This window comes from Vicugna pacos, chromosome 12, assembly GCF_048564905.1.
Source record: "Vicugna pacos chromosome 12, VicPac4, whole genome shotgun sequence".
NCBI classification, from domain to species: domain Eukaryota; kingdom Metazoa; phylum Chordata; class Mammalia; order Artiodactyla; family Camelidae; genus Vicugna; species Vicugna pacos.
In genome coordinates this window covers 53760708-53775392 of record NC_132998.1, presented here as the reverse complement: position 1 = coordinate 53775392, position 14685 = coordinate 53760708, and the positions used below count along the sequence as shown (strand labels likewise).

Below are 14685 nucleotides of genomic sequence, written 5' to 3'. Positions count from 1 at the left end.
GCATTTGTAGCAAGTCCAAAGATGATGTTGATGCTACAAGTCCAGGAACGACACCTCAGAGAAGCTGTAGGATGGTTACGAGAAATTCTGGGGGTGAGGTTTAGCAATCTGTGTTTTAACACTACCTCCAGGTGATTCTGACGCCCTCTCAAGTCTGAGAACCACTGGCCTTGTGATGAAAAGCATCTGAGGAGAAAGGCTCACATTCAAATCCTGGCTGCATCATTTACTAGTTAGGTGACCAGATTCAATGACAAACCTTTAGCGCATCTGCATCCCGCAGGGAGCCTGACAATGTCCTCAATTCAGGATTCCTCTCGCTCCTCGGGGGAAAGAGCAGTTAGTGAGTGCTGCCAACCTAGGCTCTGTTTTTTACTTCTTCACACCCCAAGGCATGAAAGGCTGGTAAACTTGGGTATTAGAGAATAATTTACAAACACTTCTGTGATCACAAAAATAAAATAAACAAGACAGCACTGTTTAAAAAAAAAAAGCCAAAAGCAAAGGCATTGTTTGCATCTTAAATTCGTAAGAACTGGTTCTGAATTATTTCAATTTCCCCTGCTTTTCTTAGTAGAAAATTAAAAAAAAAAATTTCCTTCCCCACAGTTGTAGGAGATGCTTGTGAATCTGTTTTGCAGACAGCATGCATGTAAAGAGGTGCCCCTCAATGCCCCCCTAATCTGGCCTCAGATACAGAAACTGCCTCAGATGTTCAGTGCCTTCCTGATTTTGTGGCTGAGGAATCCCTTTTTCTTTCCCTCCACCTCCTTTCCCTGCCTGGCATCTGACTCAGGGTCCTCAAACTGTCTCAGCTCACAGTTTCACAAGTTTCCAGGCTGGCCTCAGGACATTCTTTGGCTCACCTACCTTCATTTTTCCCATTGCAAAAACCTCTGAGCTTTCTTTATTTCCTTAACTAACCTTTTCTATTGCCTGTTGCTAACCCATAGTTTTCCAAATGACCCCTGCCAGAGTGACTGCACTGGAGGAAAAATTGTTCCCATTAATGACCAGGTATGAAAATTGTTGATTTCTACTTATAACTATATTGGTACTAGGTACACCTCCAAACTGTTTATCATGCATTTTTCATTTTGAATTCCTACAACAGTCCGGAGATGATTATATATATGCCTATACACACACACACACATCAAATATATCAAATACATTGCAAGTGAGAAATAGGCTTAGAGAGGACCAGACACTTGGCCAGGGTGAAAAAGTAAAGTGCAGGACCCATTCAGGAAGATTCCAGAGTACTCCAGCTATTGGAAGTCCAAGTGATTGGAATATAGGCATATGATTTGGCTCCTGCCCTTAAAGAACTTAAAACTCGTGTTGGGGATAGGTGAGATTTGTACACACAACGCGAGTTAAAATAAAATCAAGAGTCAGCGTTTATGGTATTGGGTTTGGTATCTTTAACCGGTTTCCTCCGGTGCAAGATGCAGATAACAGCACCAACCTCAAGGGGTTTGGGGATGATTAACTGAGTTGAACACTCGAAGAGCTTAATACAGTGGCAAGCAGCAAGCGTAAATGTTAATATTCATTATTTTTAAAGGAGGCAGATTGGAGTGGTAAGAACACTGGGCAGAGTTGGAGGGCGGGTGGATCCTTGCACCTAAAACTCTTGGAGCCTCGGTTTCCTCCTCCGTAAAATCAGGTGGCGGGAGGGGAACACGTCGGAGAGCAGTGAAGGATGCGGCCGCGCGTAGCCTGGGGAACCGAGGGGCGCGGGGCTGAAAGGGTTAGCAACGATCAGGGGGCGGGTTTGCGGGCGCCGGCGGCAGAGGCCCCTCCCCTCCCCGCCCCGCCCCGCCCCGCCCGGGAGGCCCTGGCCGCTCCAGCCCGCGAGCAGTTCCGGTGCCAAAACCCTTCCCTCCCCCGCTCCCCCGGAAGTGCTTTTTCAGGATTCGGGCCGGAGAGAGGCCTTGTAGGCACAGCCGCTGAGGCTCGATAGGCTCCGAAGAGGGGCTCCTGCACGGATCGGAGCCTGGGGGTCCGCGCCCGCCGACCCGCGCCCTGTTCCCTCCCAGCGCCCGGGCCGACGGTGAGTGGCCGAGGAAGCGGACTGCGACGGCCGCGGGCGGCGTCGGGGCTGGCGCTCCCGGGCCCCCGCTGCCCGCTCCGGGCTGCGGGCTGCGGGCTGCGGGCTGGGCTGTCGGGGATCGGGGAAGGGGGTTGTCGACCGCCGCGGTCTTCGCCCAGCCCGCGGGGCGGGAAGGAGCGGGTGGCGGGGCCGTGGGGTGGGCGGGGCGGAGCCGGGGAGGGGGTTCCCGGAGCTGTTGTTGCTGTTGGGACTCGAGAGTAAGGATGGGCTGGGCCTCCGTCCACCCGACCCCCTCAATTCTGCTCCCCCAAATCTTCGCGCTGCCTCTCGGATTTGGTTTTCTGAGTTCTACCTGGGGCTGGGAATCTGGACACCAGACTCTGTCTTGGGCTCTAGTTCCCGACTTTCGCGACCTCTGGGTCTGTCCTCGGGCTCAGTAATTAGCTCGGGTCCCAGGGGTGTTGTCTTCTCGGTCCCAGGGCGGGGCGATGCCTGTGTAGATGCCGGGGATCTTTTGCAAGGCTTTCCATCCAGACCCGCTAGGGGTTGCCCAGGATCGATTTGGACGGCGCTTGGGACCGGTTCTGGATACGTAGGTCTCAGTGTGGCACCAGCGTGCCTCCCATGATCTTTACTCACTCCAGTGCTTACTCAAGCTGTTGTTGAAGTCACTTCTTAAAAAAACAGCTTGCTAAGGAAAATCAAGAGTTCAGGTAAGTTCCCTTATTTTCTTGCAAACGTAAAAAATGATCCTATTCTGTAATCTGCACTCGTAATTCCTGTGGCTTTCTGAAGTCACAGTTTGATGAGTCCAGTCTGTGGCTGTTGCACGAATTGATTGCAGAGGGTTGGAGATTATTATACCTCCTTTCTCGAAGTCTGTATACCTTGCTATTTGGGACTGTCATTTCCCTTCAACTTCTAAAGAAAAATTGTTCTCGGTGACTCCAAAGAGGTTCCTTATACTGTTACAGCTGTTGCTGCAGTGCAGAGAGGTTCACATAGGTGGGTAGAGGTGTTTTGTTTTATGGTTTTTTTTTAAACAAAATTTTTATTGTGAGATGTTCACTTAAGATAAATTGAGCATTTCCTCGAAGAGAAAGTGATGTAGGTAGTTATTTTTAGTGAACAGATTTTAGGTAATAAACTCCTCCTGAAAGGTTTGTAGGAAATAGAATTTTCCACCTTTGATAGTGGTTTTTGAATTATGATTATAAGGGAATGCAGATACTGCAAGTTTCGACTATCAGTAGATGACCATTGCTTTTGCAGTGTAGACACACATCACCTTTGGGAAACCAGTGCCACCCTCCTGCACTTCTTTCTCATCTTGTGCTTATGTTAGGCCTTGTACTGTACTTTTTTGGGTGCTTATCTCATTCTTTTTCCTCCCACCACTGGAAGGGGAGGTTATATCATGAATTAGGGGAAACAGACTGAAGTGACGAGTGAGCTCCCTTATGCAAAAGAGAATTTATTTCAGGGTTGTTGATCTTCAACGGGCAAAGGGTGGATGATTTTTAAAGTCCCTGGAAAACATTGTGGAGGGAAGATTAGTTGCTGAACTTTCAGGTTTAGATAGCAACTATAGATTCTTAGCTGTTTCAGCTGCTCTAATTGTTTAGAGCATATGAGTGGAATGTTGGAATTGAGAGAATCTGGAAAAAGAGTCAAGTTAGATGTGGTTTGGGTCCATACTGAAGGTATGATAGTTAATGTTTTGAAGGGAAATATTTTAAGAATTGTGAGAGCAGAAAAAGGTAACTGGGGAAAATCAGATACCCTTAGGCATTGTAAATTTAATTATGTTCAGGTCAGTTAAACAGATACTGAACATTTTTGCACTGTAAATTTTGTTAATATTATTCTAGTGAATTCAACTGATATTGCTAAGTTAGGCATCAAGTTATATTAGGCAACCCTGTTGGAGCAAGGAAAGATACAGCCACAGCAACTAAGCTTCATGTTTCGGCAATAATTTTCTGAGATGTGTCAGAAATCATGAAGAGCATATGAAATATTTAGGCATGTTAAAATCTTTTTCTAATCGAGGGTAAGTGCGGTGTGCTTCATAAAACCACCGGCAGACATTATAGGATACAAATGTTAAGTCTTTGGTCTTTAGAAATTTGAATTCTAGAAGGGAATGTCAGATATTTGCATAGAAATTTACAACATATAGAAATGTATGTAAATGCTTGCTACATGAGTGGTTAGACCTGAAGTTTGGAGTTGTATGAAAGGAAAATGAGTTCATTTTAGCTCGAGTAAAATGGAAAGTGGTGAATGTATGGTCTTACTTATAAAGGTGGCTCTGAAGCTAGTGTTTATTTGGTGAACACCAGGCTCTATGCTGGTTGCTTTACATATATTTTCTAAGCTTCACAAGAACATCTAAGCATATTTCTTAGTAATGAGGACACTGATCTTTAAATGAGTTTGGTAACTTACCCGACTGTGTAGCTAGAGGTAACTGAGGCTCAGTTTGAATCCAGATCTGCCTGGTGCCAAAGCCTGTGTGTTTTCACTAAAGCATGCTGCCTGTCTATCAGCCAGTAACCTGAGTTCAGCATTGCAGAGGGTAAAAGGCTCTTCTAAGACAAACATTTAGGGACTGGGAGTAGGTGGATGAAGAAGGCTTTTCAAATAAAGGGGATGATGTGAGCACAAGTGTGGAGGTGGGAAAGTTCACTGTGTACTCAGAGGAAGGTTAGTGGACCAGATTACCTAGAATATAGGATTCATTTTTGGGAATAAGAGATGAGGTTTGAAATTTAAGCTGGAGCTGCATTGTAGAACATGTTTAAATACTGTATTTAGGAATATTTGGGAGGTAGTGAGAAGCTACCAAGGTCTCATAGTGTACTGTGTAGAATGATTTAGTGTAGAAAGCCGACTTTCAATAGAATATAAATACTGGGCAAGGGCATTGATGTTGGGATGTTTGGGTGGGAGAGGGGATTGTTGGGGGAGGTTTGGAGGAAGTGGAGGTTGAAGATTACACTCATTTTAAGTGCAGGTGATGGCAGTGGTGTTGCTATTACTAGAAATATGGGCCGGAAAGTGCATAATGAGATCAGTTTTGAATATGGTGAGTTTTTTATATGCTTGCCAAACAGTGGGAATGCCCAGAGTTTTTTTGAAATATGGGTTTGTAGTTCGTGGGGGAGAGAGGTCGGTGCTAGGCATGTATTAAACATGGGTGTAGCGAATAATATAAATAGATGTACTAGTTAAACCTGTATAAGATGAGAGGGCCAAGGGAGGGTTTAGACGGAAAGAAAAAACCCAACCCTTTATTTTAGATGGCATCTGTTTGAAACAGAAGGAAAAGACACTAAATAGATAATTTTATACAGTGGGCAAAAAATTTGATAGTCTGTGTACTGTTCCCTCACATTGCAGATTCTGATAGAGTAGAAAGAATAGATTATTGAAAATCTAATTGGAAAACAAACCTTTCTTGCCATTGCTACCAAGAATACCATGCTATCATTACTGTATTTCAGAGAGGAGGAATTATTTCAGATTCATTTGGTTCAGAGTGTTAGTCTTTGGTTACTGTAGAGCTGTTTGGTCTTTTGGACGTTTGCTGGCAAGTGATATGCAAGGATTTGGAAGCAATTTTTCTAATACAGTATTCTATTTATGTATATGTATGACTTTCAATTTTGATTTCAATATCAAAAACCTCTAAATATTCAAAGATACTTTTTGTGCCCTTTATTACTACTGGCTACTAATAGTGCCTTTTATAGAAAATAGTGTTTAATTACATATTTTTCTTCTAACTCTCTTTTATAAGTACTTTTGATTAACATGAGTGGTTTTGTCTCTAATGTTTGGATTACCCTAGAGGAATAGAATAAGATCCTTTTATTCATTATATAATGATACATATATAAGAAGTATATATTTTAACTTGAAAACTAAGAACTATAGATTTATATAATTTCATGTGGTTTTCTGTTAATATTTAAATTAAGGGAACTTGTGTATTAATGTATAAAAGATTGTAATTATTTGCAGAATGTGGCTTAGAGTTGTAACTTTTTGAGGGTAAGTTGATGATTTTTAGATTGAGTTACCATGGAAGTGTTTATTTCCTTCTTGAGAGTTAATACATTCCTTTTGTTTTTTAGGAATATGTTTTTCACTCTATCACAGGCACTTAGGAACATCCTAAGAGTCCTGCGTCAGTGATGTTGGAGGCAGGGGTTTTGTGTGTGCTTTGTCTGGGCTGGTTAGCTTAGTTGCAGTGAGCCTGGTATTAATGAGGCAAAGGTCAGGAGTTCCATTTAGCTTCAATGTGAGTGATGGCCCAGGAGTACACCTCTCACTCCCGCCAGCTGTCCTGGAAATTCCTCGGTTGTCGTTGGTCACAAAGGTGACTGGATTAGGATGGATCTTTTTAACCGCTGGAAGAATATTAGAGAAAATTTAGCATAATGGTCAGGAACTCTGACTCTGGAATTAGACAGACCTGTGTCAGAATTCTTGGTCTGTGACCTTGGGAACGTCCCTAAACCCCTCCAAGCCTCGATTTCCTCATTATTGAATAGGTTAATATTTGGTTTGGGCATGTCCTACCATTGCTTTTTTTTTTTCCAAGTGGGGGTTACCTGCTTAGACCTGTGGTTCCCAAATGCTGGACTGTGGAGTGGTGTCAGTCCACAAGGTTTTCTCTTGTCTAAAGTGCAGTGAGAATAAGTGAGCTTTTCACAGAGCTACATCGACTGAGTTTAGAAGATAATATTTTTTCTAAAATTATCTTTTATCATTTTTGGTATAAGCATATTCGTTTTTTAGTGAAATAATAGTGATGGTAATCGGTAGTTATTTTCTTTTTAAGTATCCTTGGCAGAATAAAAGTTGGCAACTCTGTGTTGGTCCCCCCAGTTTTTTGTTTTGAAGATTATGGTTCTGTGAAATCTGAAAATCTTGGTTTGAACAGAACCAGGAGATGAGGGGAGAGTACGCATGCAGCATATTTATGCACGTTCAAGTTAGGTTTCGGGGATGTTCTACCCTTGATTACCCTGCAGGCGCTGTACTGGGATTCTCACTGCCATTGAATTTAATTTTGTCAAGTTTTACAGTAGTGCTTCTAGCATATTTCAAGGAGCAGTTCAGATTATTTTCAGTTGAGTTCAAACAAATTGCTCCAAATTATTTGTTTAAAGCTCTGTTTCTCAACCAGAGTCCCGGGAGGGAACTGGCGAACTGTGGGGGCTGGCTGGGGGTGCTGCTGTGAGCCATTACTCTGTTGATCAGCCAACAAGATAAATAACTCGCCTTTGACATCGTGTGGTAGAAATCGGCTTTCCTTTTCACCTCTTCTGCAGGATCCTTGAAGCTGGAGCTTCGAGAAAAGCTTTTTTATTTAATATAGCAAGTAAACCTTGTGCACATATCAGTATTCAAAGTGCTTTCTAGAGAAAGAGAATAGTTCAGTACTTTGCATAATGGGTTATGTAAGGGGAGCCACAGAAGTCCTCCTGGGGACACAAAACAATTATTAGCATAAGCGCTTATTGAAATTGCATTCTGTTGTCTAGATGAGAAGCTGACTCCCTGGTTCTCTTAAAGCTGGGGGAAAACTTCAGGTGCAAACGTCGCCTAAGTGACTATTAAATTAAGGCTTAACGTTTGTTTCCTTTGAGTGTTTTTGGTTAGATAATTGAAAAAGTTGGGAGTGCTATAGAAAGACTTAATTTGTGTTAGATTGCGTAAAGCAGAATGTTCAGGTTAAGTTGAAATAGCTTAGGCCACCTGTCCTTTAAAGAAAAACTGGAGGTTTGCTGCTTTAGATATTAAGAATGTTACTGTTTTATAGAGTTTTATTTCTGGTACTTAAAAAAATCATACAGAATTCATTTATTTAACAGTCTTGAATGTTTCCTCCAGAGTACTCCTAATGGTAGAAATGAATGGTATGCTCAGAAGTCTAGAGATGCAGCCGAGTGTCCTGCTATAATTAGAAAATTTCACGGTGCCTATAGGGTTTTGTTTTTAAAAATTCATATGATTTTACATGTTACTATTTTATATGTATGTAGACAGTGTTTAAAGTACTGCCAACTAAAATTGGTGCCCCAAGAAGGGGCATATGTTCATCCTGTGGATTTTTGTGTCCTTAGGACATGGCTCGTATTACAGTTTAGTAGCACTGTGCTTAAGTATTTAAGTTTGGCTTATTGAAAAAAAAATCCTGTGTTCTGATGGTTTTGGTGGGACATAGGGGATGGCAAAGAGTTCCTGACACTTTCTATATATTTCTTAACAGCAAACTATTTGAAATACTACTAAGGAGCTGTAGTTTCATAGAAATAAAGTGAGTTTGAGAGGAGATTTAATAAATTTTAAGATGTTCTTACTTTTATAATTAAAATGATTCAGTTATCGATGTTTCTGGTGTTACAAAATATAGAACCTGCTGCAAAGATTGAAATGATCTATATCTGTAATATTTAATATAGTGGCCCTTATGGCTACTGAACACTTAAGTGTGTCTAGTGTTAGAGAGGAACTGAATTTTTAATTTTTTATTAATTTTAATTTGTTTCAGTGTGAATAGCCACTTGTGGCTACTGTAGGGTTAGGAAGACAAGAGGGAGAAGAGAAGTTAGGAATCTTGAAGGATTAGGCAGGGACCCAGCGAGTAGTTTTATGAAATAATGAGTCTTCTTTCAATTTTAAATACCAAGTTTTGTGAAGTATTCTAGAGTTTTAGGGAGTGATCACTAGTCTTTTGGGTTTTTTCTTATGTTGATTTTAAAAGTTTACTTCTATTACAAAAGCATGTAGTATAATAAACATACAACTTAAATAATTATAAAATGAAATATGAGATACCACTAACTGGCTTAAACAATAGAATGCTGCCTCTCTGAAGCCCCTTCGCACTCCTCACCACTTGTGTTCTCAGACATGCTTCCTGCGTAACTACCGTCTGAATTTTGTTAATCATTCCCTTGTTTTTCCTTTTATTTTTAGTGAAAATATTTTTAAAAATCCATTTTTATCTCTCTTCACATTTGGAAGTTAAACTCTATATGTTTTCCTTTATTTTAGTTCTCCCTGACCCCCAACAAATTAGATATTGTTTTAAACACTCTTGCTTTGATTTGCCTGTGTATTTACAAATGTCTTTGCTCATTTCCATTTGCATCTCAGACCTTCTCTCTGGGCTGTGAGTTCATTTTTTTCTCTTCCTGAATATCCTTTAGAGGGTCTGTTGTTGGAAAGTACCTTAGTCTTATTCCTGAAGGTGGCTTTTTTGAGTGTGCATTCTAGGCTAGCAGTTTTTTTTTTCTTTATTATAGATCTTATTTCATTCTCTTCTGTCTTTTACTGCTCTTGAAAAGTTGGTAATTCATGTAATTGACGTTCCATTATAGATGAGGTTGGCCCTCTTATCTACAGGTTCTGCATCCTTGGATTCAACCCCCTATGGATTGAAATACTCTGGGGAAAAATTCCAAAAAAGCAAAACTTGAATTAGTTGCATGTCGGCAACTTTTTACTTAGGATTTACATTGTGTTAGGTATTACAAGTGATCTAGAGTATACACAAGGATGTGCCTAGGTTATATGCAAATACTACACCAATTTATGTAAGGAATTTGAGCATCAGAGGGTATTCTCTGTGGTATTAGAACGATTCCCCCTCGGATAGCTGAGGGACTGCTGTATCTGTTGTTTCATTATAGGTAGTTTTAGAATCTTTTCTTTGTCTTTGGCATCCAGCACTTTCATTTTGATATGTCTAGAAGATGAGTTTCTTTTTATTTCTCATGCTTGGCATCCACTAAGCTTTGGAATCTGAAGATTGGTGTCTTTCAACAATTTTGGAGAACTTTGGGCCATTTTCTCCTCAGAGTTTATCTTCCATATTTTCGATCTGTAAATTGTATTTGAACGTTAGATCTTTTTTCTCTACCTTCCTTGTCTCTTAACCTTTTGTATTTTCCATTTCATTATCTTTCTGTATTGTGTTCTGGAAAATTAGTGTCTTCTTCCAGTTAGCTGATTTTTGTTTCATCTGTGTTCACCTAGTTTATTGAAATTTTTTTTCAGTTTAACTGTTATATCCATTTCTTTACTGTGGTAAAACGTACCACATAAAATAGAATTAACCCTTTTAACCATTTTAAAGTGTATAGTTCAGTGACATTAAGTATATGCACATTGTGCAACCATCACCACTATCCATCTCTAGGACTATTTTCATCGTCATAAACTTCATGAAATCTGTACCCATTAAACAGTAAATCTCTAGTCCCCCCTTTACCCAGTCCCTGGTAACAACTATCTTACTTTCTATCTCTATGAATTTAACTGTTCTAGGTGCCTCATATAAGTGGATCATACAATATTTGTCCTTTTGTCTGGCTTATTTCATTCAGCATAATGTCTTCAAGGTTCATCCATGTTGTAGCATGTTTATTGAATTTTTAAAAATTTTATTTACTATATTTTCATTTCTAGAAATACCATTCAATTCCTTCTTAAGACTGTTGATCCTTTTTTTTATAGTTATTCCTTTTTTAGTTGTATTCTCAAGATAAATTTTATTTCTTAAAAACTTATTAAATATATTTATTTTGTATTTTGTGTCTAATAATTCCAGTATCTAAAGTCTTTGCAGATATGATTGTTTGGTTGGTTGGCTCTTGCTCATGATGCTGTGCTTTCTTAATTTGTTTTATAATTTATTTGACTGAAATTCTTTAGAACTTTCTCTATATTAGTTTTGCAGAGTAGTATATAGCTTAGAGCGTATCAGTAACCCCCTGAGATTAGTATCCTGTTTTCTCAAGCTTTTTATTTTGAAATAATTTCAAACTTAAAAGTTGCAAGAATGGTAGTAGACTCTTGTATACCCTTTACCCGTATTCACCAGTTTTTAACATTTTGCCATATTTGTCTTATGGCATACATACACAGTATTATTTATTTTTGTGAACCACTGGAGAATATGTTACATGCCTTTTTACTTCTTAATACCTCAGGGTGTATTTCCTAAGAATAAGAATATTCTCTTACGCAATCACAGTACTGTTATCAAATTCCAGAAGTTTAACATTGACAAATACTTTAACTTACATTCACTTTATATTTGAATTCTGTCAATTTGATCATGTCTTTCATTTGGTTGCCATTTTCCTTTAGTCTTCTTTAAATTGTAAGAGTTCCTTAGCCTCTCTTTTTGTCTTTTATGCAGTTAAAAAACACAGGTACATTTTTTGTTTGTTTTGTTTGTATTGATTACAAGTAAGTTATTTTATAGAAAGCTTTTCAGTTTGAATTTGTCTTATTTGATCTGATTTGCCTCATGACTTAATTCAGGTTATTTATCTGTCTTCAGTCAGATTGCTACAAAAGTGGTGTGTTCCTTTCAGGATATGATTGGATATACATAATGTCCATATGCCCCTCATTAGCAATTTTAATTTTGGTCGGGGTGTTGTCTGGTTTATTCACTGTATAGTTGACGGTTTTTCCCCTTACAATTAATAAACAATCTGTAGGGAAGTCCTGGCGTTTATTTCTTCAAAATGAAAAGCTAAGTACAGTAATAATATACCTTTCATATGTGCAGTGCTTTCTAGGTTGCCAAGCATTTTTATACAGATGTACCTCATTTTACTGCTTTTTTTGGTTAAAAAATTTGCTTTTATTGCACTTTGCTCTATTGTATTTTTTTTCCCCACAAATCAAAGGCTTGTGGCAACCCTGTGTCAAGCAAGTCTATTGGCGTAATTTTTCCAATAGCATTTGTTCACTTCATGTTTCTGTTACATTTTGGTAATTCTCACAATATTTTACACTTCTTTATTATTATATTTGTTATGGTGATCTGTCATCAGTGATCTTTGATGTTATTAATGATGTGCTGAAGGCTCAAATGATGGTAAGCATTTTTTAGCAATAAAATATTTCTAAATTGAGGTATGTTTTTAGCCATCATATATGCTGTTGCACACTTAATAGACTATAGTATAGTGTAAACATAACTTTTATATGCGCTGGGAAGCCAAAAAATTTGTGTGCCTCGCTTTACATTCCCTTGTCTCCCACCCTGTCAGAAAAGCTTATTATTATACATGCAAGTGCATGGATTTTTTTTTTTAACTTTTATTTTGACTTACAGACTCATAGGAAGTTGCAAAGACAATAGGGCCCTATGTACTATTCACTCAGTTTCCCCAGTGGTGACATCTCATATAACTGTCATACAATGGGGAAGCCAGGAAATTGACATTGGTACATTACTGTTAACCAGACTACAGACCGTATCCAGACTTCACCTACATTTCTGTGTGTCTGTATGTAGTTCTGTGCAGTTTTATCCCATACACAGTTTTTGTAACCACCACCACATTCAAGATACAGAACTGTACCATCCCCACAGAACTCCTTAGCGCTACCTCTTTATGTTTATAATCCGTCCCTCCACTACTAGTTTAGTCATTTTGAGATTTACATGAAACAAATTATAGTGTGTCCCTTGAGGCGCATGTTTTTAAAATATAATTTGTTTTAATTCTAAACATAAAATAACGTTTCAGAGTGGGTAGATAATAGAAAAAACAGATTGTGAATCTACCACTCCAGTACAGTCATCATTTGGGTTTTTTTAAAGCTCTTTTCATATGATGTTTTATGTCATATTTATAGTGTATGCTCAATCTTGTTTGCTTTTTAAACTTAACATTATATTAATATTTTCTGTGACCATCGTACTTAATTTTTGCTATTGTAAGAAAGGTTGCAAAAAAATACCTAAGAACATACATTTTTCTTCATATTTTTAGTTATTTCCTTATAGCAGATTCCCCAGATGTATACTGAGCCAAAGGATATGAGGGTTTATTAGTGTGGAGATTAATTGTTTTAGTGTATTATTGTAGAGGTCAAATTGTTTTTCAAAAGGATGGTAGATGGTATGACTGTTTAACTGTATCTTTGTTAGATTGAATATTAGTGTTACTTTCCACCCCCAACTTAATAGGTGAAAAGAGTACTTCATTTTTCTAATTTTAGAGTGCATTTCTTTATGTAACAGTTTTCCCATGAAGAATAAAATTGATTGTAATGTCAAAATGACATGAACTTTTTAAAATGTGATTTTGCTTTTAAGTGATTTGGAAAAGCATTTTAATATCTATGTCAGTGTTCAACAGTTCTGAGCAGGAGGTGGAATCACCGGACCCTTCTCTTGACCTCACCTGGAACCTCTTCAGTTTATAGATTTGTTACCCACAGCATGGTTGCCGGTTTCTGCTTTGCCTCTCCAGTCTCTGCCATTATCTCTTCCGCAGCCTGGAGCTTTGACCTTTTCTTTGTTCCCTCTTCAGAGAGCAGCTGCTCCTCCACTAGCACCGCACCAGCACCTCATTCCCTTTTCCTTCTTCCTTGTCAGTTGTGTCAGCTGTAAGCTCACGCTGATGTGTCAAGGCATTACCATAATGTTATCCTTGCAGTTCAGTGTCACCCTGGAACCTGCAGTCTCCTGCGGCTCTTAGGGGCTCTTAGAAGTATTGGATGTCTCTGCCTTTTTGATGGCCACCAGGGAACTTCTGTGGCTCATCATGTATGGAGTATGTATAATGCACCCGAATACAGAAATAACAGTAACAAGGAAATTGCACCTCTAACTTTTCTGTTTTGAAGGACAGCATTACTAGATTCTTAGAACAGTAGACCATCACTTTAACAAACCCTTAAAGTAAAACAGAAGTTTTTAATTGAATATCACCAAGCGCCAGGCACTGTGCTTAAGTACTTTATTTTCTTATTTAGTTGTCGCAATAGTCCTATAAATTTTTGAGTTAGCTATGTGTGAAGGTCTCACATGTGATGTTGAGTAGATAATTTTAACAGTATTTAATCTTACCTCAAATATACCCTCTTTCACCATTTTTTCCCTCCATAAGGTGAAGATATTTTTTATGGATGGGTCCTTTCATTAGAGTTCTGGATTTTTTCTTTTAGCATAATCTACATCTGTAAGGATCCAACTTGTCTGTTAAATATCCTAGTAGTATCCCTTTCTAGTAGAACAGAGAATTTAAAGGCACTTTTAATGTATTATATAAAAATTCTACAGTTTTATGCTTACCCTCTATTCTTTTTAAGCTGTTTTACATACACCTAACTCTGTAACAACTTTAAAAAATAATTAGCCTTTGAATTTTTTTGAACTTTTTGACATAATTTTCAGGGAAACAACCCCTTTCACTCATAATTCATCCGTTTACGTAATCTTAAATTACATAACTGCAGTAACAAGTACAGTTGGCATAGATGGATTTGGGAACAATCCGCTGGCTCCTGTTAAGCACCTGGCTCACTGGGTGAGAGTAGAAGGGTGAGCACACATTAAGAATGTGGTCCACTTAGAGGACTGCCAGGTGCAAGTGGTCAACCTGTGATGGGCATCAGGGAGTGATGTATGGAGGGATTGAAGCCTTTTATTTCTGTAAGTTGATAAAGTAGAGGTCTATTAAATGAGTTTCTACTGAATTATCCAAATTTCCATTTTATAGAGGAGAACAATGAGGCTTCCAAGTTAGTTCAGTCAGATTCCCAAGGTCAGGCAGGTAAAAGTGGTGGAGCCC

The 14685-nt window shown here is 38.8% G+C and overlaps 1 protein-coding gene and 1 pseudogene across 7 annotated transcripts in view; one reads left to right on the top strand and one right to left on the bottom strand.

Annotated features, from left to right (window-relative positions):
* Positions 1-1757: 1757 nt before the first annotated feature.
* LOC102536289 (E3 ubiquitin-protein ligase MARCHF6-like) overlaps positions 1758-14685 on the bottom strand; it is a 32510-nt pseudogene continuing 19582 nt past the window's right edge.
* The window catches only part of FRS2 (fibroblast growth factor receptor substrate 2), an 87233-nt gene continuing 74463 nt past the window's right edge, over positions 1916-14685 (top strand). For all 7 annotated transcript variants that reach the window (XM_072973409.1, XM_072973415.1, XM_072973411.1 and 4 more), the window contains exon 1: positions 1916-2059. The gene's annotated coding sequence lies outside the window, so the exon portion shown is untranslated. The remainder of the gene's footprint in view (positions 2060-14685) is intronic.